The sequence below is a fragment of the Mobula hypostoma genome, chromosome 2 (assembly GCF_963921235.1).
Source record: "Mobula hypostoma chromosome 2, sMobHyp1.1, whole genome shotgun sequence".
Lineage (NCBI taxonomy): Eukaryota > Metazoa > Chordata > Chondrichthyes > Myliobatiformes > Myliobatidae > Mobula > Mobula hypostoma.
Genome location: NC_086098.1, coordinates 67,094,538 through 67,120,612, shown reverse-complemented (window position 1 = coordinate 67,120,612; position 26,075 = coordinate 67,094,538).

Here is a 26,075-nt window from a genome sequence, read left to right as displayed (position 1 = left end):
CATGCAGCAGATTGCTATGATCTGGATTGAACTATCTGAGGAAAATTATAATGTTTCCAAAGGGAATTGGAGTTAAAATGAACAGAAAGACATGATGGTCAAATGTGCCACTTCATTTTTATGATCTTGTATTACAGTGCAGATGGATAAGAATTAAATGCAGTTACTTCATGTCTTTATGGTAATATGATAGTTAATTATCATTTTTCTAGGTCTGTGAATTATTGCTCAACTCCTGTCCCCATTTCACAAATGTAGGACATTGCATCAGTGTTGATGTACTGTAAATGATTCCTAACGTGACAGCCATAGATAAGACTGAGTAATTATATGCTCTCATGCAACTGAAAGAATGTCGATAATTTACCATTCAAGGCTATATTGCCCCATTTTATTTAGAGTTATTTTTATTCCCTGTTTCCTGCTGCTTTCAGAAATTGGAGTGTTAGAAAAATATTTTACTTCTTGTTATGTGCAGAGAAGATTTTAAGCTTGGTTCTGTCAGTTTAAGCATAATGAATTAGCTGAAATTTCAAGTGTTCAGAAAACCAACTCATGTTGATTTTAATAAGAGCTCTCCTCTTGGCAATCGATTGAGACTGCTGCCATGAACCACGGTATATTCTGAATATTGTTGCCAAAGCTTGGCGTCAGCATTCGGTGACAGGGACACAAGATTTTAAATTCATCAACTTGAAGTTTGATTTCAAGTAACAAAAATGTTAGACGATGAGCCTTTTGAATGCTGAATTTATGGAGCAATATTAAACAGTGTAGTGCATGTTTGTTTTTGATTATATTCTTGACATTTCACTGTTTCAACCAGAACAAGGACACAATGATTTCTGATAGTCAGTTGAAGAATCCAGGTAGAGATGAGAAAACATTGGCTGAGGCATCTGCTTGGATAATGCCAAAAAGAGTGATGTCACAAAGTTGAAAACCATGTTAACGTGGAGTGAAATAATTTTAATGTATATTTTGGTATGTCATATGCTTGTGTTAGGGCAAAAATTAAGGATTTCCCTCACATGTTATTTCAGCATCAAACTTGTCCAAGCGACATCAAAAACAACACAGCTTAGGGAACTTGCGATCAGTGACATTTTCATTAACATTGGTCTGAAAAGTGATGATTTCTGTTTACTCATAGAAGAATCATTTTGTGCTGATGCTGAAGGCTCAAAGATCTTTCATAAAGAGTTTGAGGCCCTCCATTGTTGGGGTTGTCCATGAATATTGTGTTCTAGCTAGCTATGTGACATGCAAGTCAGGGCAGTACAATATGGAGAGCAAGCTGTTGTCCGTGCAGCTGGCCCCACCTCTCCAAACAGCTGAAGAATCCAAAAGATGACAGAGACCAATAAAGTTTGGCACTAGGGATGTCGTAGGAGTTGCCAGTCAATGTTGAACTCAGTGTTGGACTGCTTCAGGGATTCCAGCTCCGGATATTTTCTCAGGTTTTACTCCCAAAGCCTTCCCTATTGAGTGGGTATAGCTATAAGGCAGCGGAGTTTTGAGATCAGCGGTTTACTTCCCCTAGATGAGTCACAGCTGACATGCCCCATATGCCTAAAGTTACTGGTTTTAAGGTGCCTTTGCCCCTTCTATATCCTAGAAACAGTTTCATTAGGCTTAATACCTAAACCACACAAGAAGGCCAGGAGCTGGACTTGGTTGTCATCAGGTAGGAGATACAGAAGCCTAAAGGCACACAGTCAGTGATTTAGGAACAGCTTCTTCCCCTCTGCCATCTGATTCCTAAATGGACTTTGAAGCTTTGGACACTACCTCACTTTTTTTTTAATATACTGTATTTCTGTTTTTGCACATTTCTAAATAATTTATTCAATATACGTAATTGATTTACTTGTTTATTTATTATGTTTTATTTTATTTATTATTATTTTTTTTTCTCTCTGTCTGCTGGATTATGTATTACATTGAACTGCTGCTGCTAAGTTAACAAATTTCACGTCACATGCCGGTGGTAATAAACGTGATTCTGATTCTGATTGTCAGGGGCTATTTGAGATACACGCTATTGGATAATGGAACCTAATCCCCACTAACCCCTGGCTATGATAACCTCAAGGAACCACATAAAGTGTTAACCAATCTGTATTCAGAGTTGTACCATGAACTGTCGTACACTAGTTTCAATATTCATATTCTCTATGCTTTCACTAAAGGCTGACACATCCTTGCATCTTCAGACATTTAGCTCTAGCTAAAACTGCCCATGAATGCCATTTAATCTCTAGACCAAGCATACCTACTTGAAGATGACACTTTCCAGACATCTCAAGTGGACACTGAGTCCACCCTTCTTGGAGGCATTTCTGGCATTCTGTGAATGTGTTATAGTGAACACCAACGCAAAATATTTATTCAGTCTGTTTGCCATTTCTTTGCCACCTCCGCCCCCACACTACCACCTCTCCAGCATCATTTTCCAGCAGTCCAATATTTACTCTTGTCTCTTACTCGTTATATATCTGCAATGTTTTTTTTATCCTCTTTTATATTATTGGCTAGTTTACCTTCATAATTCATCTTTTCTCTTTATATGGTTTTTTAGTTGCCTGCTGTTGGTTTTTAAAAGATTCCCAATCCTCTACCTTCTCACTAATTTTTAATAAATTATATGCTCTCTCTTAAGCTTTTATGCTGTTTTTGACTTCCCTTGTCAACCATGTTTGCCTCATCCTCCTTCCAGCACTAACCTAATTTTCCCAATCTACCTGCATATTGAAATCCATCATGACTACTGCAAAATTTCTCTTTTTATGTGCCTTTTCCATCTTCTTTTGTAATTTGTAGCCCATATCCTGGCTACAGCATGAAGGCTGGTACATAACCTTCATAACTCCCATCAGGGTCGTTTTACCCTTGCAGTTTCTTAATTCTACCTACACACATAAAAGTTGCTGGTGAATGCAGCAGGCCAGGCAGCATCTCTAGGAAGAGGTGCAGTCGACGTTTCAGGCCGAGACCCTTCGTCAGGACTTTTTCTTAATTCTACCTACAAGGATTCTACATCTTCCAATCCTGTGTCACCTCTTTCTAAGGATTTGATTTCATTTTTCACCAGCAGAGTCTTTTCACTCTGCCTACCTGGCTGTCCTTTTGGATATCCTTGGATGTTAAATTACTGTGATCTTCTTTCAGCCATGACTCAGCGGTGCTCACAACGTCATGATGTAACCATACTCATAGTCGTAGTCATACTTTATTGATCCCGGGGGCAATTGGTTTTCGTTACAGTTGCACCATAAATAATAAATAGTAATAGAACCATAAATAATTAAATAGTAATATGTAAATTATGCCAGTAAATTATGAAATAAGTCCAGGACCAGTCTATTGGCTCAGGGTGTCTGACCCTCCAAGGGAGGAGTTGTAAAGTTTGATGGCCACAGGCAGGAATGACTTCCTATGACGCTCTGTGTTGCATCTCGGTGGAATGAGTCTCTGGCTGAATGTACTCCTGTGCCCACCCAGTACATTATGTAGTAGATGGGAGACATTGTCCAAGATGGCATGCAACTTAGACAGCATCCTCTTTTCAGACACCACCATGAAAGAGGTGTAACGCACCACGTAACAACATCCTGCGAAACTTTAACTGCACTACATGATCATCTACCTTATTCCGTATACTGTGTGCTTTCAAATATAAAACCTTCAGTCCTCTATTCATCACTGTTTTTGAATTTGTCCCCCCGTTACACTTTAACTTATCACATTGACTGCAATTTTGCCCTAATGTTTGCCTGTCCTTTCTTACAGTCTCACTATACACTGCTTCTCCTTGTATACCAACTTCCCCATCCTCATCCCTATCACTCTGGATCTCTTACCCCGGCCAAGTTAGTTTAAACCCTCCCCAACAGTTCGAGTAAATCTACCTGCAAAGATATTGGTCTCCCTTGGGTTCAGGTGTTACCCATCCTTTTTGTACAGGTCATATCTTCCCCAGAAGCAATCCCAATGATCCATAAATCTGAACCGCTGCCCCTCTGCACCAATTCCTCAGCCATGCATTCATCTCCCAAATCATCCTATTCTTCCCCTCACTGGCATGTGGTATGGGCAGCAATCCAGAGATCGCTACCCTGGAGGTTCTAACTAACTCCCTATATTCCCTCTTCAGGACCTCCTCCCTTTCCCTACCTATGTTGTTAGTACCAGGACTTACGGATGTTCACCCTTCCCCTTTAGAATGCTGTGGATCCGATCCAAGACATCCCTGATCCTGGCACCTGGGAGGCAACATACAATCCGGATGTCTCTTTCACGTGAAATTGATGAGCTCTGTATAAGCTCTCAGATGAATGCACTTCAGGCTTCGGTTTGGTTTCTTTGAAATGCCATCGAAACTCATTGCGTGTTATGACTGAAAAGGCTGAACCAGTGTCCAATTCCAGTGTAATTAATTTTCCATTCTCTTCTGGTGTAAGCTATATTGCTTCTCTATTGTTAATTTTTACACTAGCCATTCCAGTGTTACTCTCATCATTATCAGATTTTTCACCAACAGCATGCAGATTAGTGCTCTTTTTGAAACTGCAACTTGACTTTTATGCTTGCCTTTTTTCCCACAGACTATATGATCTCTTATTAAGACCATTTCTGAAATGACAATGCTCAGACAATCTCTTCAATTCAGTCATGTGGGCTGAAACGGATTCCTCTTTCTTTTGATTCCGCTTATGAAACCTAAAGCGCTCTGCAGTCAGCAATGGCTTTGGTTCTAAGTGTCCCTGCATCAGTTTTACAATAGAAGCAAAGCTCATTTCTGATGGTTTGGGGCAAACTGTATGTCTTTGGAACCAATGCACTTAGCAAAGTTGATACTCGCTTCTCATTATTATTTCATTTGCTTGAAAATACTGCTCCAATAGTTAAGTTTAAATGAGCCAATTAACCATCGTGGAATCAAGCTCATCAACCATTCCTCTGTAACCAGATATTTCTGATATTTTAAAATCGTTATTATCACTCGATACTCACTCTTTATGAGCTCTGAATTCTTCTCGATCGTGTCTTCCCTCCAAAGAACACCTGCTGCTCTGTTTCGATATTGCTCTCACTGCATTTTATTTTATTTCAAATGTCTCGCTGCACTTTAACAGGTTGGTAGCTGTGTTGGGTTTGTTTTAAAAATACCTCTGCCAGTGTTATGCTTTGTAACTTCAACATATTAAACTAATTTCAAGGAAGACACAAGAGTCTGGGAATGAGTTTGTAACTTCGGCTTTTCTTTACGAGGTGCACATATATCATGTGGTAGCATGATGATGTATGTAATTAACATATGTAGGATAAGATAAGATATAACTTTACATATCCCAAAGGAAATTATTGTTGCAAGGTTGCTCGGTTAGGAATATACACTTTAAAATACAAAATGTAAGCATTGAGGTATGAAAAAGAATACAAAAAGTAATAGTGCAAAATACAATGTGCAGTGAAACCATGTACTTATAAACTTAAGGAGGAGAAGTTGTAGAGTCTTATAGTCACAGGGAACATGATCTTCTGTGGCATTCAGTGGTGCACCTCAGTGGAATCAGCCTGTTACTAAAGGTGCTCCTCTGTTTGTCCAGGACGTCATGGAGGGGGTGAGAGGGATAGTCCATAATGCTCCACAGCTTCTGCAGCATCCTCCTCTCAGACACAACCACCAGGGAATCCAGTTCCATCTCCAGAACAGAACCAGCCTTCCTGACGAGCTTATCAACATACAACTCGCAATGAATTACTTAAACGAACAAGAATGCTTAATCACACAATATGTATACAAGATTACTCAAATATTATTGAAATATTAAATACACAGAAATGGCTACTTCTATGGTCAGGAGGAAGTGTGAGGAGTTGGAAGAGAAGTTGTTGACTATGAGCACTAGTTCTGTCAGATAATGGAAGTGGGTGGTGGTAGTGAAAATTGGTCAAAATAAATAGAGATCTGAGGCCTTCCATGATGAGGGATACAATTGTACAGGAACTGGGCATGCATGCTAACTATGAGGCACTTGTAGCCAAAGAAATAAGATTAATGAAGTGATGGAGAGCATGTGAGATGTTGTGTATGTAGGTGGGAAGGGTCTGAGCCAAGCAGGACAGAATGGAGTTACAATACAGGTTTTGTCAGGAAGAAGCATTGGGCCTACCAGGCATTTCAGTTTGTGAATCCTGGCTAGGAGGTAGACACAGGCAGTGCATGGTTGTGGAACTTTGAGGCTGGAGGCTGGAGGTTGTGGGGGTGGATCTCCAGAGGTGATGAGATCAGTGGTTGTGGGAAACAGTGGCCCGATGCTTCTCAGAGAGTTTCTGGTTCGGGGTGGGTAACAAGAATTGTCCGAGCTTCCATCTGGCCTCTGCAAGACAGAAGTCAGACTACAACAGCAACACCGTTGTCTGCAGGTTTAATGGTAAAGTTGTGATTGGTGCAGTGAGAGTGGAGGGCAGTATGTTCAGAAGGGGTGTGATTGGAGTAGGTGAGAGGAGTGGTGGTCAAGATAATTAATATCCTGTCAGCAGCCAGAGATAAAAATATTCAGAGAATGGGTGGAAGGCCAGAGCAGAGTGTCCAAGAGGAGGAGGGCTTGGGGCAAGACTTCGAAGGGGTCATCGAGGTTGTGGAATCCTTGCTGAAAAAGTAACCATGGAAGTGGAGGCAACGGAAGAAGAGCTCAGTGTCACAGTAGATATGAAGCTCATTAATAAGCAGGCATTAGGGGTCAAAGGTCAGACACCTGCTGAGGATAGAATGTTTTACCTCAGAGAGGGCAAGGTTGGAAAGGACAGTGGAGACACAGCAGGGGTTCGAACAGAGGCCAGGGGAAGTGGTGCGGTAAAAAGAGGAGGGCTCAGAAAAGTGAAGGGAGGTGTGAGACTCCTGAAAGAAATGAAAATATCTCAGTACACAGCTTTAGTTAGACAAAATCTGGAGGACTATGTATAACGTTAGTTTCCTTAACTTAAAATAGTATACTTGCTTCCAATGGTGTGTAGTGAAGATTCCTCTGATCACTCGTAAAATGATAGAGTTTTCATATATTTAGGAATTGAGTAGGATAGGCCTCAAAGTCAGGGGCATCATTCAAATTTTTAAAATCCTTAAGAAGGCTTGACTGAATGGACACAGAGAGGAGATTCCCTTGGCTGGAGTGTTTAGATCTTGCTTCACGGTTGAAAGTTAATGTTTAAGTTATTTAGGATTGAAAACAGGAGAAACTTCTTTCCTCTGAAAGTGGTGAAGTTTTAGCATTCTTTGTCCTGGAGGCCGTGAAGACTCAATCACAGGTTGTATTGATAATTTTCTGGATATTAAAGGAATTGAGGGCTATGGAGATAATGCAGGAATTAGCGTTGAACCATGATTGTGTTGAGTAACCAACTCTAGTTCCTATTCCTTATGCTCTAATCTTTACCTTTCTCCTCATGAACCAATTTTAATATATCACAGGTGTTGACTTGTGGTTAATAAAATCTGAATGAGGGATGGTTGACCTACAATGGTGGCTGTCCATCATGCCTGACAATGACAGGAGATCTGCGTGGTTGAGTTTTTAAAGTAGTAAAGCCATTAATACTGGGGCAGTTCCACTCTCTTGACCTCAGAAGTTCAGGCCCAGTGGTACGAACAAGTGTTACAAACTGGGATCTTCCTTGGTGGCTGTGGATGACCATAATGTCTTCTGTGCCTTGTCATGCATGTCGCTCTCCACAGAGTGTTGCAGGACTGCTCCTGGTCATTGCATCTCACCGTAGATCTTATCCACCTGGTCTGCTGGAGCTGACTTTCAATGTTAGGACAGGTATGTCTCTATATCACCGGGGTATGAGGCCCACTGGCTAACCTCACCTTTTCTAGCCTGTCTGTTGAAGCAGTGTGCTGGGATGTGGCTGCTGTCACGAGCAGGCAGTTACTTGGAGCTGCAGGTGAGAGCTGAGTGTCTGGTGGAAACTAAAGGTGAGTGAGCTGCCCCAGAATGGACATGACAAGCTGCTACCTCTCCCTGGACTCACCATACATCCCTGACATACAATATAATCCCTCTAATTCCATATGAAGCAAATATCACTCATTTATTATACTCCAAACACATGTTTCTCGAGGATCCTGAGAAGGCAATGGCAAGAACAACAGAATGTTCAGGAGCTAATTTGGGCTCTGATGTACGTAGCAACATGTGAGTGAGCTCACTCAGTCACTAGCTCACAGACAGCTTGGCATTCAACACCAAAATTCCTTCCAGGCTCGACAAGAAGCTCAGAGACCTCGGCATTGACCCTGCCTTGTGCAGCTGGATCCTGGACTTCCTGTCAGATCGGAGGCAGGTGGTAAGAGTGGGCTCCCTCACCTCCACCCCTCTGACTCTCAACACTGGAGCCCCTCGGGGCTGTGTACTAAGTCCCCTCCTTTACTCCCTGTATACTCATAACTGAGTCACCACCCACAGCACGAATCTACTAATTAAATTTGCTGACGGCATTACATTGATTGGCCTAATCTTAAACAATAACAAGGTAGGCTAGAGGGAAGAAATCATCTCTCTGACACAGTGGTGTCAAGAAAACAACTTCTCGCTCAATGTTACACAAACAAAGGAGCAGGTTGTGGACTACAGGAGGAATGGAGACAGGCTAACCCTTATTGACATCAATGGATCTGGGGTTGAGAGGGTATACATCTTTAAGTTCCTTGTCATCCACATCACCGAGGACCTCACGTGGTCTGTACACATCAGCTGTGTGGCGAAAAAGGCACAAAAGCGCCTCTTTCACCTCAGATGGTTGAAGAAGTTTGATATGGGCCCCATATCCTAAGAAATTTCTACAGGGGCACAACTGAGAGCATCCTGACTGGCTGCATCACTGCCTGGTATGAGAACTGTACCTCTCTTAATTGCAGGGCTCTGCAGAGAGTGGTGTGGACAGCCCAGCCCATCTGTAGTTGTGAACTTCCCATGATTCAGGACGTTTACAAAAACAGGTGTATAATAAGGGCCTGAAGGATCATTGGGGACCTGAGTCACCCCAACTACATCTATTCCAGCTGCTACCTTCTGGGAAATGGTACTGTAGCATAAAAGCCAGGACCAACAGGCTCTGGGACAGCTTCTTCCACCGGGCCATCAGACTGATTGACTGACGCTGATTTGAGTGCATTTCTATGTTACATTATCTGTTCTATTTATTATAAATTATTATAAATTACTATAATTGCACATTTAAGTGGAGATGTAACATAAAGGTTTTTACTCCTCATGTATGTGAAGAATGTAAGAAATAAAGTCAATTCAATTCAAATCCAGCAACCACACAACCACTCCCTCCAGTCCTAAAGTGGAACCGTTTACCTTGCAGAAGAGAGCTGAGTCACTGAGCTAATTTATGAATCAGAGGAGAATTTGATGGGAATGGGAATTTGTTGTGGATATCCCCTTCTTTCTTAAAATATTTGCAGAAGTTTGTATAGGATTTGGCAATAAATATTTAAAATGTTCAGGTTTTTAGCACTTGATGCATATCAAATGAAAAGACTCAAGGAGATTAAAAAATAATCAGCTACAAATACATATTTATCATGTTGATATCAAAGAGGGAAGATAAGATAAACTGGTTTTAAAAAACAAGTTATTTCAGCTATGTGTATTTGACTTGGGTAAACAATTCTCAATCCAATGTTATTACAGGACTGGATCTTTGTGATCAGTGTTGAATAATATATTTAAGCAAGTGGTATAATTCAGAACCTGATAGAGGGTTATATCAGATAATGCCTGAAAATAGGAATAAAGATCAAAATGCACAATAAATAGTGGGCTTTGTATCAAATTTACCCAGCACACCAGGTCAAAGCTGCTAATCCATTTACTAAATTACTGCACACCTACAGTACTATCCAACTTAACTATTCACTGGTTTATCACTTCAGGCCAGGGCCCAAGTTCATGAGTGGCTAGTGCTATTTAAAGCCAGTCTGCACCTTTTAAAATATTACTTAGTGCATAATGGCATTAACCTGGGAGACAGCTGGGAAAGGCACAATGTGGGAGAACACAGAATCCAGGGTTTCCTATTACTGCACAGAATGAGTTGGCGCATAAACTGAAGCGTGAAAAAGATGTCCTTTAACTGCAGGGGAATTTTTGGGAAGGAGTAGAAAGTGTATGAAGGGGCCTTAGATACATAATGAGAGCAATAATCAATGAGCATGTGCTTCAAAATCTTCATCAAATCACACATATGGCAAATCACGACATTCCCATTGACCATCCAAGATTAACAGTGGTAGCAAAGCATTCACAATTAATGCCCCACAGAAGGGAAGTAAGAAGGGATTAAAATTAAACATATGTATATGACTGTGCAAGATATTAACATTCTCAAGTCTGGCATCCCTAGGACTGGTGTGGGGCCTGAGCAAATATTGGGGACAGAAGTTGTTCCAAGAAACCCTAACATCTGCTCAATTTTAGGTGTGGCAGTTCACTCGGCATATTCATTGCAATGCTATACAAAGTAAAATAAAGCTTACAGCATGGCTTCTCAGACACGTGGCTCAACCCATCAGCTTCACAGAAAACACATAAAAAATGCTGGTGAACGCAGCAGGCCAAGCAGCATCTATAGGAAGAGGTACAGTCGATGTTTCAGGCCAAGACCCTTCGTCAGGACAAGCTGTAAGAAGAGATAGTAAGAGATTTGAAAGTGGGAGGGGGAGGAGGAGATCTGAAATGATAGAGGAAGACAGGAGGGAGAGTGATGGAGCTAAGACCTGAAAAGTTGATTGGGAAAAGGGATACAAGGCTGGAGAAGGGAGTGGATCATGGGACAGAAGGCCTAGGGAGAAAGAAAGGGGGAGGGGAGAGGGAGAGGGAGAGGGAGAGGGAGAGGGAGAGGGAGAGGGAGAGGGAGAGGGAGAGGGAGAGGGAGAGGGAGAGGGAGAGGGAGAGGGAGAGGGAGAGGGAGAGGGAGAGAAAATAAACAAACAAACAAATAAATAAATAAGGGATGGGGTACGAAGGGGAGGGGGGGCATTAACGGAAGTTAGAGAAGTCAATGTTCATACCATCAGGTTGGAAGCTCACAGAGACATGGCTCAATTCCCCATCAGTCTCACAGAAACATGGCTCATCCTATCAGCTTCATAGATAGAACATAGAATAGTACAGCACTGTACAGGCCCTTCGGCCCACATTGTTGTGCCAACCCTCAAACCCTGCCTCCCATGTAACCCATCACCTTAAATTCCTCCATATACCTGTCTAGTAGCCTCTTAAATTTCACTAGTGTATCTACCTCCACCACTGACTCAGGCAGGGCATTCCACGCACCAACCACTCTCTGAGTAAAAAACCTTCCTCTAATATCCCCCTTGAACTTCCCATCCGTTACCTTGTATTGAGCAGTGGTGCCCTGGGGAAGAGGCGCTGGCTATCCACTCTATCTATTCCTCTTAATATCTTGTACACCTCTATCATGTCTCCTCTCATCCTCCTTCTCTCCAAAGAGTAAAGCCCTAGCTCCCTTAATCTCTGATCATAATACATACTCTCTAAACCAGGCAGCTTCTTGGTAAATCTCCTCTGCACACCCTTTCCAATGCTTCCACATCCTTCCTATAGTGAGGCGACCAGAACTGGACACAGTACTCCAAGCAACATACATCAAAGTTGCTGGTGAACGCAGCAGGCCAAGCAGCATCTATAGGAAGAGGCGCAGTCGACGTTTCAGGCCGAGACCCTTCGTCAGGACTAACTGAATGAAGAGTGAGTAAGGGATTTGAAAGCTGGAGGGGAGGGGGAGATGCAAAATGATAGGAGAAGACAGGAGGGGGGGGGGATAGAGCCAAGAGCTGGACAGGTGATAGGCAAAAGGGGATACGAGAGGATCATGGGACAGGAGGTCCGGGAAGAAAGATGGGGGGGGGGGTGACCCAGAGGATGGGCAAGAGGTATATTCAGAGGGACAGAGGGAGAAAAAGGAGAGTGAGAGAAAGAATGTGTGCATAAAAATGAGTAGCAGCTGGGGTACGAGGGGGAGGTGGGGCCTAGCGGAAGTTAGAGAAGTCAATGTTCATGCCATCAGGTTGGAGGCTACCCAGACGGAATATAAGGTGTTGTTCCTCCAACCTGAGTGTGGCTTCATCTTTACAGTAGAGGAGGCCGTGGATAGACATGTCAGAATGGGAATGGGATGTGGAATTAAAATGTGTGGCCACTGGGAGATCCTGCTTTCTCTGGCGGACAGAGCGTAGATGTTCAGCAAAGCGGTCTCCCAGTCTGCGTCGGGTCTCACCAATATATAAAAGGCCACATCGGGAGCACCGGACGCAGTATATCACCCCAGTCGACTCACAGGTGAAGTGATGCCTCACCTGGAAGGACTGTTTGGGGCCCTGAATGGTGGTAAGGGAGGAAGTGTAAGGGCATGTGTAGCACTTGTTCCGCTTACACGGATAAGTGCCAGGAGGGAGATCAGTGGGGAGGGATGGGGAGGACGAATGGACAAGGGAGTTGTGTAGGGAGCGATCCCTGCGGAATGCAGAGAGAGGGGGGGAGGGAAAGATGTGCTTAGTGGTGGGATCCCGTTGGAGGTGGCGGAAGTTACGGAGAATAATATGTTGGACCCGGAGGCTGGTGGGGTGGTAGGTGAGGACCAGGGGAACCCTATTCCTAGTGGGGTGGTGGGAGGATGGAGTGAGAGCAGATGTACGTGAAATGGAGGAGATGCGTTTAAGAGCAGAGTTGATAGTGGAGGAAGGGAAGCCCCTTTCTTTAAAAAATGAAGACATCTCCCTCGTCCTAGAATGAAAAGCCTCATCCTGAGAGCAGATGCGGCAGAGATGGAGGAATTGCGAGAAGGGGATGGCGTTTTTGCAAGAGACAGGGTGAGAAGAGGAATAGTCCAGATAGCTGTGAGAGTCAGTAGGCTTATAGTAGACATCAGTGGATAAGCTGTCTCCAGAGACAGAGACAGAAAGATCTAGAAAGGGGAGGGAGGTGTCGGAAATAGACCAGGTAAACTTGAGGGCAGGGTGAAAGTTGGAGGCAAAGTTAATAATGTCAACGAGTTCTGCATGCGTGCAGGAAGCAGCGCCAATGCAGTCGTCGATATAGCGAAGGAAAAGTGGGGGACAGATACCAGAATAGGCACGGAACATAGATTGTTCCACAAACCCAACAAAAAGGCAGGCATAGCTAGGACCCATAAGGGTGCCCATAGCTACACTTTTAGTTTGGAGGAAATGGGAGGAGCAAAAGGAGAAATTATTAAGAGTAAGGACTAATTCCGCTAGACGGAGCAGAGTGGTGGTAGAGGGGAACTGATTAGGTCTGGAATCCAAAAAGAAGCGTAGAGCTTTGAGACCTTCCTGATGGGGGATGGAAGTATATAAGGACTGGACATCCATGGTGAAAATAAAGCGGTGGGGGCCAGGGAACTTAAAATCATCGAAAAGTTTAAGAGCGTGAGAAGTGTCACGAACATAGGTCGGAAGGGATTGAACAAGGGGTGATAAAACAGTGTCGAGGTATGCAGAAACGAGTTCGGTGGGGCAGGAGCAAGCTGAGACAATAGGTTGGCCAGGACAGGCAGGTTTGTGGATCTTGGGTAGGAGGTAGAAACGGGAAGTGCGGGGTGTGGGAATTATAAGGTTGGTAGCAGTGGATGGGAGATCCCCTGAGCGGATAAAGTCGTTGATAGTGTGGGAGACAATGGCCTGGTGCTCCTTGGTGGGGTCACGATCGATACTCCAAGTGTGGCCTAACCAGAGTTTTATAGAGCTGCATCATTACCTCGTGACTCTTAAACTCTATCCCTCGACTTATGAAAACTAACACCCCATAAGCTTTCTTAACTACCCTATCTACCTGCCAGGCAACTTTCAGGACTCTGTGGACATGTACCCCCAGATGACGCTGCTCCTCCACACTACCAAGTATCCTGCCATACTTCGTACTCTGCTTTGGAGTTTGTCCTTCCAAAGTGTACCACCTCACACTTCTCTGGGTTGAACTCCATCTGCCACTTCTCAGCCCACTTCTACAACCTATCAATGTCCCTCTGCAATCTTCGACAATCCTCTACACTATCCACAACACCACCAACCTTTGTGTCGTCTGCAAACTTGCCAACCCACCCTTCTACCCCCACATCCAGGTCGATAACAAAAATCACGAAAAGTAGCGGTCCCAGAACTGATCCTTGTGGGACACCAGTAGTCACAACCCTCCAGTCCGAATGTACTCCCTCCACCCTGACCCTCTGCTTTCTGCAGGCAAGCTAATTCGGAATCCACCTGGCCAAATTTCCCTGGATCCCATGCCTTCTGACTTTCTGAATAAGCCTACCGTGTGGAACCTTGTCAAATGCCTTACTAAAATCCATATAGGTCACATCCAATGCACTACCCTCATCTATATGCCTAGTCACCTCCTCAAAGAACTCTATCAGGCTTGTTAGAAATGATCTGCCCTTCACAAAGCCATGCTGACTGTCCCTGATCAGACCATAATTCTCTAAATGCCCATAGATTCTATCTCTAAGAATCTTTTCCAACAGCTTTCCCACCACAGACGTAAGGCTCACTGGTCTATAATTACCCAGACTATCCCTACTACCTTTTTTGAACAAGGGGACAACATTCGCCTCCCTCCAATCCTCCAGTACCTTTCCCATAGACAATGAGGGTATAATGATCCTAGCCAGAGTCTCAGCAATCTTTTCCCTCGCCTCGTGGAGCAGCCTGGGAAATATTCCGTCAGGCCCCGGGGACTTATCCGTCCTAATGTATTTTAACAACTCCAACACCTCCTCTCCCTTAATATCAATATGCTCCAGAACATCAACCTCACTCATATTGTCCTCACTCTCATCAAATTCCCTCTCATTGGTGAATACCGAAGAGAAGTATTCATTGAGGACCTTGCTCACTTCCATAGCCTCCAGGCACATCTTCCCACCTTTATCTGTAATCGGTCCTACCTTCACTCTTGTCATCCTTTTGTTCTTCACATAATTGAAGAATGCCTTGGGGTTTTCCTTTACCCTACTTGCCAAGGCCTTCTCATGCCCCCTTCTTGCTCTTCTCAGCCCCTTCTTAAGCTCCTTTCTTGCTAACCCATATTCCTCAATAGACCCATCTGATCCTTGCTTCGTAAACCTTATGTATGCTGCCTTCTTCCACCTGACTGGATTTTCCATCTCACTTGTCACCCATGGTTCCTTCACCCTACCATTCTTTATCTTCCTCACAGGGACAAATTTATCCTTAACATTCTGCAAGAGAGCGCTAAACATCGACCACATGTCCGTAGTACATTTCCCAGCAAAAACATCATCCCAATTTACACCTGCAACTTCTAGCCTAATATCCTCATAATTTGCCCTTTCCCAATTAAAAATTTTCCGGTTCTCTCTGACCACTGTTATAATACCATCAAGAATGGTTACCGTACCCTGTACTTTGGAACATCTGATCACTTGGTTGTACATTTACCCCCAATGTATAGGCAAGGACTACAGAATGCAGCAGTGGTGTGGACCACAATGGTATGGTGAAGAGAGACACTGATGCACGTACAGGACTGTTGCGAGTCGATGGACTAGACAATGTTCGATGATTCATTTTTGAATCTGAAGGAATGCACCACAGTTGACATTGACTTCATCAAGATCTGTGTGGGTAATTGTTTGCCCTCAAGAAAATACCAGATGTACCCACATATACTCCGCCTCTGGATGCAAAACAAAGTTAAGATGACACTAAATAGTGACTCCTTTGCTTGCATCTTCGGAAACAGCTCTTTTTCCATCTTTAACAACTTTATTTTTCCCTTTCAGGGTTCTTTTGAAGACCCTGACCCGGAGTTGCACACTGACTTCAGTTCTTTGCTGGAATGGGACCCGTTCTCAGGGTTTCAGGACTGTCCATTATTCGGCATGCCAAGGGTTCAGCCTGAGAGTCAGGCTTGGATTTGGAATTCTAAGATCTCGGGGCTCTGGAGACGGGTGGATTGAGGGTTGGTGTCACGGCAGGAGTGCTGTGCATCATAGGGGGAGTCAGAAAATCTACTGCTGTGGGCCTGAAGACCTGGGATCTTTGCAATCTGCAGGCACAGCGCTCTAAAAAAGCGACGTTATGGACTTTTAACATTGTAAACTAGCGAGATGTTTGTTCAGCCACGGGATCCCACCACTAAGCACATCTTTCCCTCTGCCCCTCTCTCTGCTTTCCGCAGGGATTGATCCCTATGCGCCTCCCTTATCCATTCATCCCCCCCATCCCTCCCCACCAATCTCCCTCCTGGCACTAAGCCTTGTAAGCGGAACAAGTGCTACACACGCCCTTACACTTCCTCCCTTACCACCATTCAGGGCCCCAGACAGTCCTTCCAGGTGAGGCGACACTTCACCTGTGAGTTGGCTGGGGTGATATACTGCGTCCGGTGCTCCCGATGTGGCCTTCTATATATTGGCGAGACCGGACGCAGACTGGGCGATTGTTTTGCTGAACACCTACGCTCTGTCCGCCAGAGAAAGCAGGATCTCCCAGTGGCCACACATTTCAATTCCACATCCCATTCCCATTCTGATGTCTATCCATGGCCTCCTCTACTGTAAAGAAGAAACCACACTCAGGTTAGAGAACAACACCTTATATTCCGTCTGGGTAGCCTCCAACCTGATGGCATGAACATTGACTTCTCTAGCTTCCGCTAATGCGTCACCTCCCCCTCGTACCCCATCTGTTATTTATTTATGTACACACATTCCTTTTCGCTCTCTCCTTTTTCTCCCTCTCACTGTACCCCTTGTCCATCCTCAGGTTTTTTCCCCCCCTCCCCCTTTTCTTTCTCCCTGGGCCTCCTGTCCCATGATCCTCTCATATCCTTTTTGCCAATCAACTGTCCAGCTCTTGGCTCCATCCCTCCCCCTCCTGTCTTCTATCATTTTGGATCTCCCCCACCCCCTCCCACTTTCAAATCTCTTACTAGCTCTACTTTCAGTTAGTCCTGACGAAGGGTCTTGGCCCGAAACATCGACTGTACCTCTTCCTAGAGATGCTCCCTGGCCTGCTGCGTTCACCAGCAACTTTGATGTGTGTTGCTTGAATTTCCAGCATCTGCTGATTTCCTCATGTTTGAGATGTTTGTTATGTCTTCCTGCTCACTAGAAAATGGAGACACCACCTTCTCCCTTATTAGGGAGAGAGTGTCATGGTTCGGTCCGTGAAGTCGGGATTCTGGTTCACTGTCCAGTCCATCGCTCCTTATTCCAGGTTTTCTGGTTCCCTTTTTCTGTTGGGTGCTCTAATTGAGGCAGCTGATTCACATTTTGGGCTGGCTACATAAATAGCTCCTTGGTTCAGCTTCAGTTGTTCAGGATTATTATATAGAATGCAATTCTTTTCCCTTCTCCTGTTTATCCAATGATCCACACTCCAGTCTAGCAGGTGGCAGTAATGCACCTTAAAGCTGTTTTGCCAACCGCCATAAAACAACACAAGAAGAAGAAGAAGCTTCAGTTGCTGGACTGTTCCCTTCCCTTCACCTTCCTCCTGCAGCCTCAGCCTGAAGCCTTGGCCTGAAGACTTGCCTGTAACCTCACCTGCGTCCTTGCCTGTATCACTGTCAGGTTCTACCACTGAAGCAAGACTGGAGCCTTGCTGTGTCTAGATAAGGAACTGTCTATTGTTGTTTTGCACTGTCTCTGTGTCCATGCCTTTGTTGGGTAGGTCTGGCTGTTTGCTGCTACCCAGTGTTAGGAACTGTCTCTGTATCCACGCCTGTGCTAGGTAGGTCCAGCTGTTTGCCGCTACCTAGTGTTGCGAACTCTCTTTGTGTCCACACCTTCGATAGTTGGGTCTGGTTGTTTGCTACTATCTAGTGTTGGGAACTGTCTCGTCGTGTTCAGCATTCTGTGTAGAGCCCCGGCCGCAAGTCCTGTTCCCAAGGAGGGCTCCTGGCTCTGTGTTCCGTCTACGAGTCCCGACCTTAAGTCCTGTTCCAAAGGAGGGATCCTGGCTCTGTGTTCCATGTCCCTATGTTCCTGTCTCTCAAGTCCAAGGCTCCGTGTTCCCGTGCTCTAGACCAAGGCTCTGTGTTCCTGTCCTCCCCAAGTCCAAGGCTCTGTTTTGCGTTCCTCTTGTCCCAAATCCAAGGTTCCGAGGTTCCTATCGTCCCAAGTCCAAGGCTCGGCTGTTCCTGAGTACCAAGTCAAGGCTTCGTGTTCTCATCCTGTCCATGTGCCTCGTCCTGTTTTGGAGTTCTGTTGTTCTGTACTGGAGTTCCCTTTGCCCAGGAGTCTCTTGTTCTGTCATGTAGCCTCGTCTAGTCCTGTCTCCCAAGACCACGTCACGTCTTCGCCTAGTACCGGAGTCCGAGCCCAAGTCAAGACCCAGATTCTGGGTCCTTGTCCAGTCTCTGGCTTGGAGTCCGAACCCAAGCCTAGTCATGTCCTTGCCTCGAGAAACCCAAGTCATCAAGAACCCAAGCCATGTCCAGTCCTGAAGCCACTTCATGTCCTCGCCTAGTTCCGGGGTCCGAGCCCGAGTCAAGACCCAGGTTCTGGGTCCTTGACCAGTCTCTATCTCGGAGTCCAAGCCCAGGCTCCTAGTTCCCAGTTCCTTGTCCGGGTTCCGTGTTTCTTGTCCATGTCCTCGCCCAGTGTCTCTGTTATGACAGAGGGATGTTTGAATGCTGGGTGAAATGCGAAGTCTTTGGGGTAACTGCAAGCCTGCGTCTTTGCTATTGCTTTCAAGTGCTCAGTGACAGTGCCAATGCTTGTTTTTTTGCTGCTGGGGGGAGGGGAGATTGTTGCTCACTGCCACTTATGCACGGGAGGGAGGACTTTGGGGATTTTATGTTTAACTGTCGTTCATTCTTTGGGGCACTTCTCTGTTTTCGTGGATATTTGCAAAGAAAAAGCATTTCAGGATGTATATTGCATACATTTCTCTGACATTAAATTTGTACCTTTGAACCATAAAAACCCATGGATGAACCAAGAGATTCATAGTCTGCTGAGGGCTTGATGTGTGGCATTCAAGACTGGTTATCCAGAGCTCCACAAGAAGTCCAGGCAAGACCTACAGAATGCTATCTTAAGAATGAAAAAATAATTCCAATTGAAGTTAGACACAATCAGATACGCATCAGCTCTGGCAGGGTTTGCAGGTCAATACGTTCTACAAAGCAAAACCTCACATAATCAATGACTATGCTTCACACCCCAATGAACTGAACACTTTTTATGCAAACTTTGAAAGGGAGAATAAAACAACACCACTGTGAATTCCTGCAGCATCTGGGGACCCTGCGATCTTTGTCTCAGATGCTTGCATCAGGACATCTTTCAAAAGGGTGAACAATGCAAAGTGTCAGGCCTGATGGTGTACCTGGTAGGGCATGGAAAACCTGTGGCAACCAATAGTGGGAATGTTCAAGGATATCTTCAATCTTCCACTGCTACAGTTGGAGGTTCCCACCTACTTCAAAAGGATGACAATCATACCAGTCCTCAAGAAGAGCAGGGTGAGCTGCCTCAGTGACTATCGCTTAACTATACTCTCATCTAATGTGATGAAGTGCTTTGAGGGGTTGGTTATGGCTAGAATAAACTCCTGCCAAAGGACTTGGATCTGCTGCAATTTGCCTATAGGTCAACGGTGGATGTGATCTCACTGGCTTTCATTTAGGCCTTGAATCACATGGACAATGGCATTATCTACATCAGGCTGCATTTATTGATTTTAGCTCATGTTCAACACAATCGTACCCTGAATTCTAAACAAAAAGCTCCAATACCTGGACCCCTGTACTGCCCTCTGCAACTGGGTCCTTGATTTTCACCTCAGAAGACCACAGTCAGTGCTGATTAGAAACAACATCTCCTCCTCATTGACAATCAACACTGACACACCTCAAGGATGTGAGCTTCTCCTGCTGCTCTATTCTGAGACTGTGTGGCTGGGCACAGCTCAAATGCCTTCTATAAATTTGACGATAACACATTTATTGAATTGAATTAAATTGACTTTATTACTTACACTCTTCATATACATGAGAAGTAAATATCTTTACGTTATATCTCTGTCTAAATGTGCAACTTATAGTAATTTATAATATGTACAACAGGATAGTCAATATAACATAGAAATATAGTTGCATCAGCATGAATTAGTTATTCTGATGGCCTGGTGGAAGAAGCTTTCCTGGAGCCTGATGGTCCTGGCTTTTATGCTGTGGTACTGTTTTCTAGATGGTAGCAGCTGGAACAGTTTGTGGTTGGGGTGACTCAGGTCCCCAATGATCCTTCAGGCCCTTTTTACACACCTGTCTTTGTAAATAACCTGAAAAGTAGGAAGATCTCATCTACAGATATGCTGGGCTGTCCACACCACTGTCTGCAGAGATTGAGGGAAGTACAGTTTCCATACCAGGCAGTGATGCAGTCAGTCATGATGCTCTCAACTGTGTCCCTGTAGAAAGTTCTCAGGATTTGGGGGCCCATACCAAACTTCTTCAACCGTCTGAGGTGAAAGAGGTGCTGTTGTGCTTTTCTCACCACACAGCCGGTATGTACAGACCACGTGAGGCCCTCGGTGACGTGGATGCCGAGGAATTTAAAGCTGTTCACCCACTCAACCCCAGATCCATTGATGTCAATAGGGGTTAGCTTGTCTCCATTCCTCCTGTAGTCCACAACCAGTTCCTTTGTTTCAGAATTTCTGACAGTGATGAGGAAGCATACAGGAGTGCAACAAGTAGATCAGCTGGTTGAGTGCTGTCGCAACAACAAATCTGTACCCAGCATTGGTAAAGCCAAGGAATTGATGGTGGACTTCGGTAAGGGGGGAGTCGAGGGAATACACACAGGTCCTCATTGAGGGATCAGCATTGAAAAGCATAAACAGTTTCAAGTTCCTCAGTGTCAACATATCTGAAAATCTATCCTGGGCCCACTTCCACGATGCAATTTCAAAGAAGGCACAACAATGGCAGTATTTCATTCAGAATTTGAGGACACTTGGTACTCACCAAAGACTCTAGCAAATTTCTACTGTGGATACATTCTAACTGGATGTATCACTATCTGGTATGGAGGGGCCACTGCACAGGATCAGAAAAAGCTGCAGAAAGTTGCTAACTTAGCCAGCTCCATCATGGGCACTAGCCTCTCCAGCATTCAGGAAACCTTCAAAAAGGCAGCATCCACTATGCAGGACCCCAGTCATCCAGGACGTGCCCTTTTCTCATTGCCCCCATCAAGGAGGAGGCACAGAAGCCTGAAGGCATGCATTCAGCATTTCAGGAACAGCTTCTTCCCCTACGCCATCACATTTCTGAATGGACAATGAACCCTTCCATGTACACTACCTCACTGTTTTCCTCTTTTTTTTGCTTTCTTTTTACACTACTTACTATATTTGATTATATGTATTAATACATATATATATATATATATATATCTTACTACAATTTTACTTTTTTTTTATTATATAACTTAGAGTCTGGATCAATACGTGGAAATGTGATGCTGTGGGCATTACAGAGACTCGATTGACTCAGGGGCAGGAATGGCTGCTGAGTGTGCCGGGGTTTAGGTGTTTCAAAAAGGACAGGGAGGGAGGAAAAACAGGTGGGGGAGTGGCACTGCTAATCCCGACTGCGGAAAAGGAGGAAGTCATGGAGGGAATGTCTACTGAATCATTGTGGGTGGAAGTCAGAAAAAGGAAGGGGGCAATAACTCTACTGGGTGTTTTTTATAGTCTCCCCAATAGTAACAGAGACATCAAGGAGGAGACAGGGAGGTAGGTTCTGGAGTGGTGCAATAATAATAAGGTTGTTGTGATGGGTGATTTTAACTTTCCTAATATTGACTGGCAATTTCCTGACGCAATATGTAAAGATAGAAAATAGGTGCAGGAGTAGGCCATTCGGCCCTTCGAGCCTGCACCGCCTTTCAGTATGATCATGGCTGATCATCCAACTCAGAACCCTGTACCTGCCTTCTCTCCATACCCCCTGATCCCTTCAGCCACAAGGATAGATAAGCCAATTAGAGGAGAGGCTGTACTTGATCTGGTATTGGGAAATGAACCTGGTCAGGTGTCAGATCTCTCAGTGGGAGAGCATTTTGGAGGTAGTGATCACAACTCTATCTCCTTTACCATAGCGCTGCAGAGGGATAGGAGCAGACAATTTGGGAAAACATTTAATTGGGGTAAGGGGAAATATGATGCTATTAGGCAGGAATTTGGGAATATAAATTGGCACCAGATGTTCTCAGGGAAATGCACGGCAGAAATGTGGCAAATGTTCAGTGAATGTGGTATGTTCCATTGAGTCAAAGAAAGGATGGTAGGGTAAAAGAACCACGGTGTACAAAGGATGTAGAAAATCTAGTTAAGAAAAAAAGAAAAGCTTACAAAAGGTTCAAGAAACTAGGTACTGCTAGAGCTCTAGACAATTACAAGGGTGCCAGAAAGGAGCTCAAGAATGAAATTAGGAGAGCTAGAAGGGGCCATGAGAAGGCCTTGGAAAGCAGGATTAAGAAAAATCCCAATGGATTCTACAAGTATGTGAAGAGCAAGAGGATGAGTCATGTGTGAAGTGGACCAATCATGACAGAGTGGAAACATGTGCATGGAGCCAGAGGAGGTAGCAGATATACTGAATGAATACTTTGCTTCAGTATTCACCAGTGAAAAGGACCTTGGCAATTGTGGGGATGACTTACAGTGGAATGAAATATTTGAGTGTATAGACATTAAGAAAAAGGATGTGCTGGAGCTTTTGAAAGGTATTAAGTTAGATAAGTCGCTGGGACAGGACAAGATATACCCCAGACGACTGTGGGAAGTGAGGGAGGAGATTTCTGAGCCTCTGGAGAGATGATCTTTACATCATCAATAGGGATGGGAGAAGTACCAGAGGATTGGAAGGTTGCAAATATTGTTCCCTTGTTCAAGATAGGGGTTAGAGATAACCCAGGAAATTATAGACCATTGAGTCTTACTTCAGTGGTGGGCAAATTGTTGCAGAAGATCCTGAGGGGCAGGATTTATGAGCATTTGGAGAGACAATCTGATTAGCATGGCTTTGTCAAGGGCAGGTCATGCCTTATGAACATGAATGAATTTTTTGAGGATGTAACAAAACACATTGATGAAGGTAGAGCAGTGGATGTTGTGTATATGGATTTAAGTAAGGCATTTGATGAGGTTCCCCATGTGAGGCTCATTCAAAAAGTAAGGGGCATGGGACCCAAGGGATCCTGCTTTGTGGATCCAAAATTGGCTTGGCCACAGAAGGCAAAGAGTGGTTGTAGATGGTTCTGCATGAAGTTCAGTGACCAGTTGTGTTCTGCAGCGATCTGTTCTGGAACCCCACCCCTTTGTCATATTTATAAATGACCTGGATGAGGTGGGTAGAAGGGTAGGTTAGTAAGTTTTCTGATGACACAGAAGTTGGGGGTGTTGTGGATAGTCTGAAGGGTTGTCAGAGGTTACAGCCAGACATTGATAAGATGCAGAATTGGGATGGAGAAATGCAGATTGAGTTCAACCCAGATAAGTGTGAAGTGGTTCACTTTGGTAGGTCAAGTATGATGGCAGAATCTAATATTAATGGTAAGACTCTTGGAATGTGGAGGACCAGCAAGATCTTGGGGTCCACGTCCATAGGACACTCAAAGCTGCTGCGCAGGTTGACAGTGTTGTTAAGAAGGTATATGGTGTGTTGGCCTTAATCAATCGTGAGATTGAGTTCAAGAGCTGATAGGTAATATTACAGCTATAGCTGTAACTACACCTTAGTTAAACCCCACTTGGAGTACTGTGTTCATTTCTGGTCACCTTAATACAACAAGGATGCGGATACAATAGAGAGACTGTGCAGAGGGGATTTACAAGAATGTTGCCTGAATTTGAGAGCATGCCTTATGAGAATAGGTTGAGTGAACTTGGTCTTTTCTCCTTGGAGCAATGAAAGATGAGAGGTGACCTGATAGAGATGTATAAGATGATGAGGGGCATTGATCAGGTGGCTAGCCAAGGGCTTTTTCCCAGAGCTGAAATGGCTAACACGAGGGCATATAGTTTTAAGGTGCTTGGAAGTAGGTACAAGGGGGATGTCAGAAGTAAGTTTTTCCACACAGAGTTGTGGGTGCGTGGAATGTACTGCCAGCGAAGATAGTGGAGGCGGATACAATAGGGTCTTTTAAGAGACTCTTAGATAGGTATGTGGAGTTTAGAAAAATAGAGGGCTATGCAGGAAGGAAATTCTAGGCAGCTTCTAGAGTAGGTTACATGGTCATTGTGGGCTGAAGGGCCTGTAATGTGCTGTAGATTTTCTATGTTTCGAGAATGTATTGCAATATACTGCTGTAAAACAACAAATTTCATGACATAAAAATCTAATTTTAATTCTGATTCTGAACAAAATAAGACTATCACTGATGTCAGAAATAATTTTATATTGTTCATGAAATATAATATGACATTTCAGTCTTAAATCATATATACATAATGTTGTTGAAATCTTGGTGACTTTTCACTAGGGGCTGATCTGACATTGTCTGTTTCAAAACATTTCAGACCAGGGGAGCTGCTGGACCACAGAATGCTGGGTCAAGGAGTTTCACCCTATAGCTAAATAGATGAATCAAAGGCATCAGTAGAAAAAAATGAAACTAATCTTATAGACATTACTGAGGTATAGTTTCATGGTGAGCAAGCTGGGAACTTAAAATATCCAAGAATACTTCAACCTTCTCTGATGTACAATGTGGAAAGGGAAGGAAGATTGCTCAGATACTATGGGATGGAATGTTATGAGAAAGATTGCCAGCCCAGAAAACCAAGGGATAAAAACAGTAATATAGGAACTAAAATTAGCAGAAGACAGTAACCATGGGCTAATGGGAGTCCTGAAAGTAATCAGAGTATTGGACAACAATAAATTAGGAAATTAGAGTAGAAAAACAAAATAATTGAGTTAAACTTTACAATTCAACTAGAATGAATAAATCAGAGAATGACAGAGTTCATTGAAAGTATTGTCAGCAGATTACCAGAACCCTATTGAGAAAGCAAATGGAGAATAATTTACATTTTGTATCATATGGAGTGAGACAGGATTAACAAGCAATTTGAAAAAAGCTGAAGAACTGTGTACATAATATGACAGATTTTCATATTGAGTTTGATAGTAATGTGATTAAGTTCAACAGTCGGACATGAGGAAATTTGATTAAACAATATGCTGGTAAACAAGTGATTGCAATGTTGCCAAGAATACAATGAGCTTGTTTACTGGGAGGGTTTGAAATCAGCAAAAGATGATCAATAAATTGATTCAGATTGAGAACACAGAAAAGGAACAAAGATTAAGTCAGTAAGATGTATAAAAGCAGATTGTCAGCCCTATATGTGAAAAGAGATTACTGGAAGTACAGGTTATTTAAAGTTAAGGACAGGGGAAATAGAATGGGAAATAAATTAAATAGCAGAGGCATTGAACAAATATTTTGTATGTACCTTCAGAGTGGATGATAAAAACAAAGAGGAAGTTATTGGGAACCCAAGAATGGGATGGAATTTAAAATAATTAATACTTGTAAGTAAGAATTTGTGAAGATTTAATGGGGTAAATATTAGGTAACGCCTCAGATCTGAAAACACACATTCTTGGGATCTAAAAGCGGATCGAAATAGTCACATACTGTGTTAGTTCTGATCTTCCAAGATTCCTTAAGTTCTTGAAGAGTTCAATAGATTGAAAAGTAATAAATATAACACTGCTCTCTGAGCAAGAAGAAAATTAGGCCAAACAGTATGACAAAATATTTAGAATTAAAGAAGGGGATTTGACAAATTAGCTGATCTATGTTAACTGATGATACCGATCTGGGTGTGAGAAGAACAAAAGAACTTTGTGTATTTGGTCACATGAAACCTAACGTGGGAAGGCTTAGGAAGATTGGTTGGTAGTTTGGAAAACTGAAGTAGTCTAGTTATGGTAATATTCTGTGGAAATTTGGATAAATCA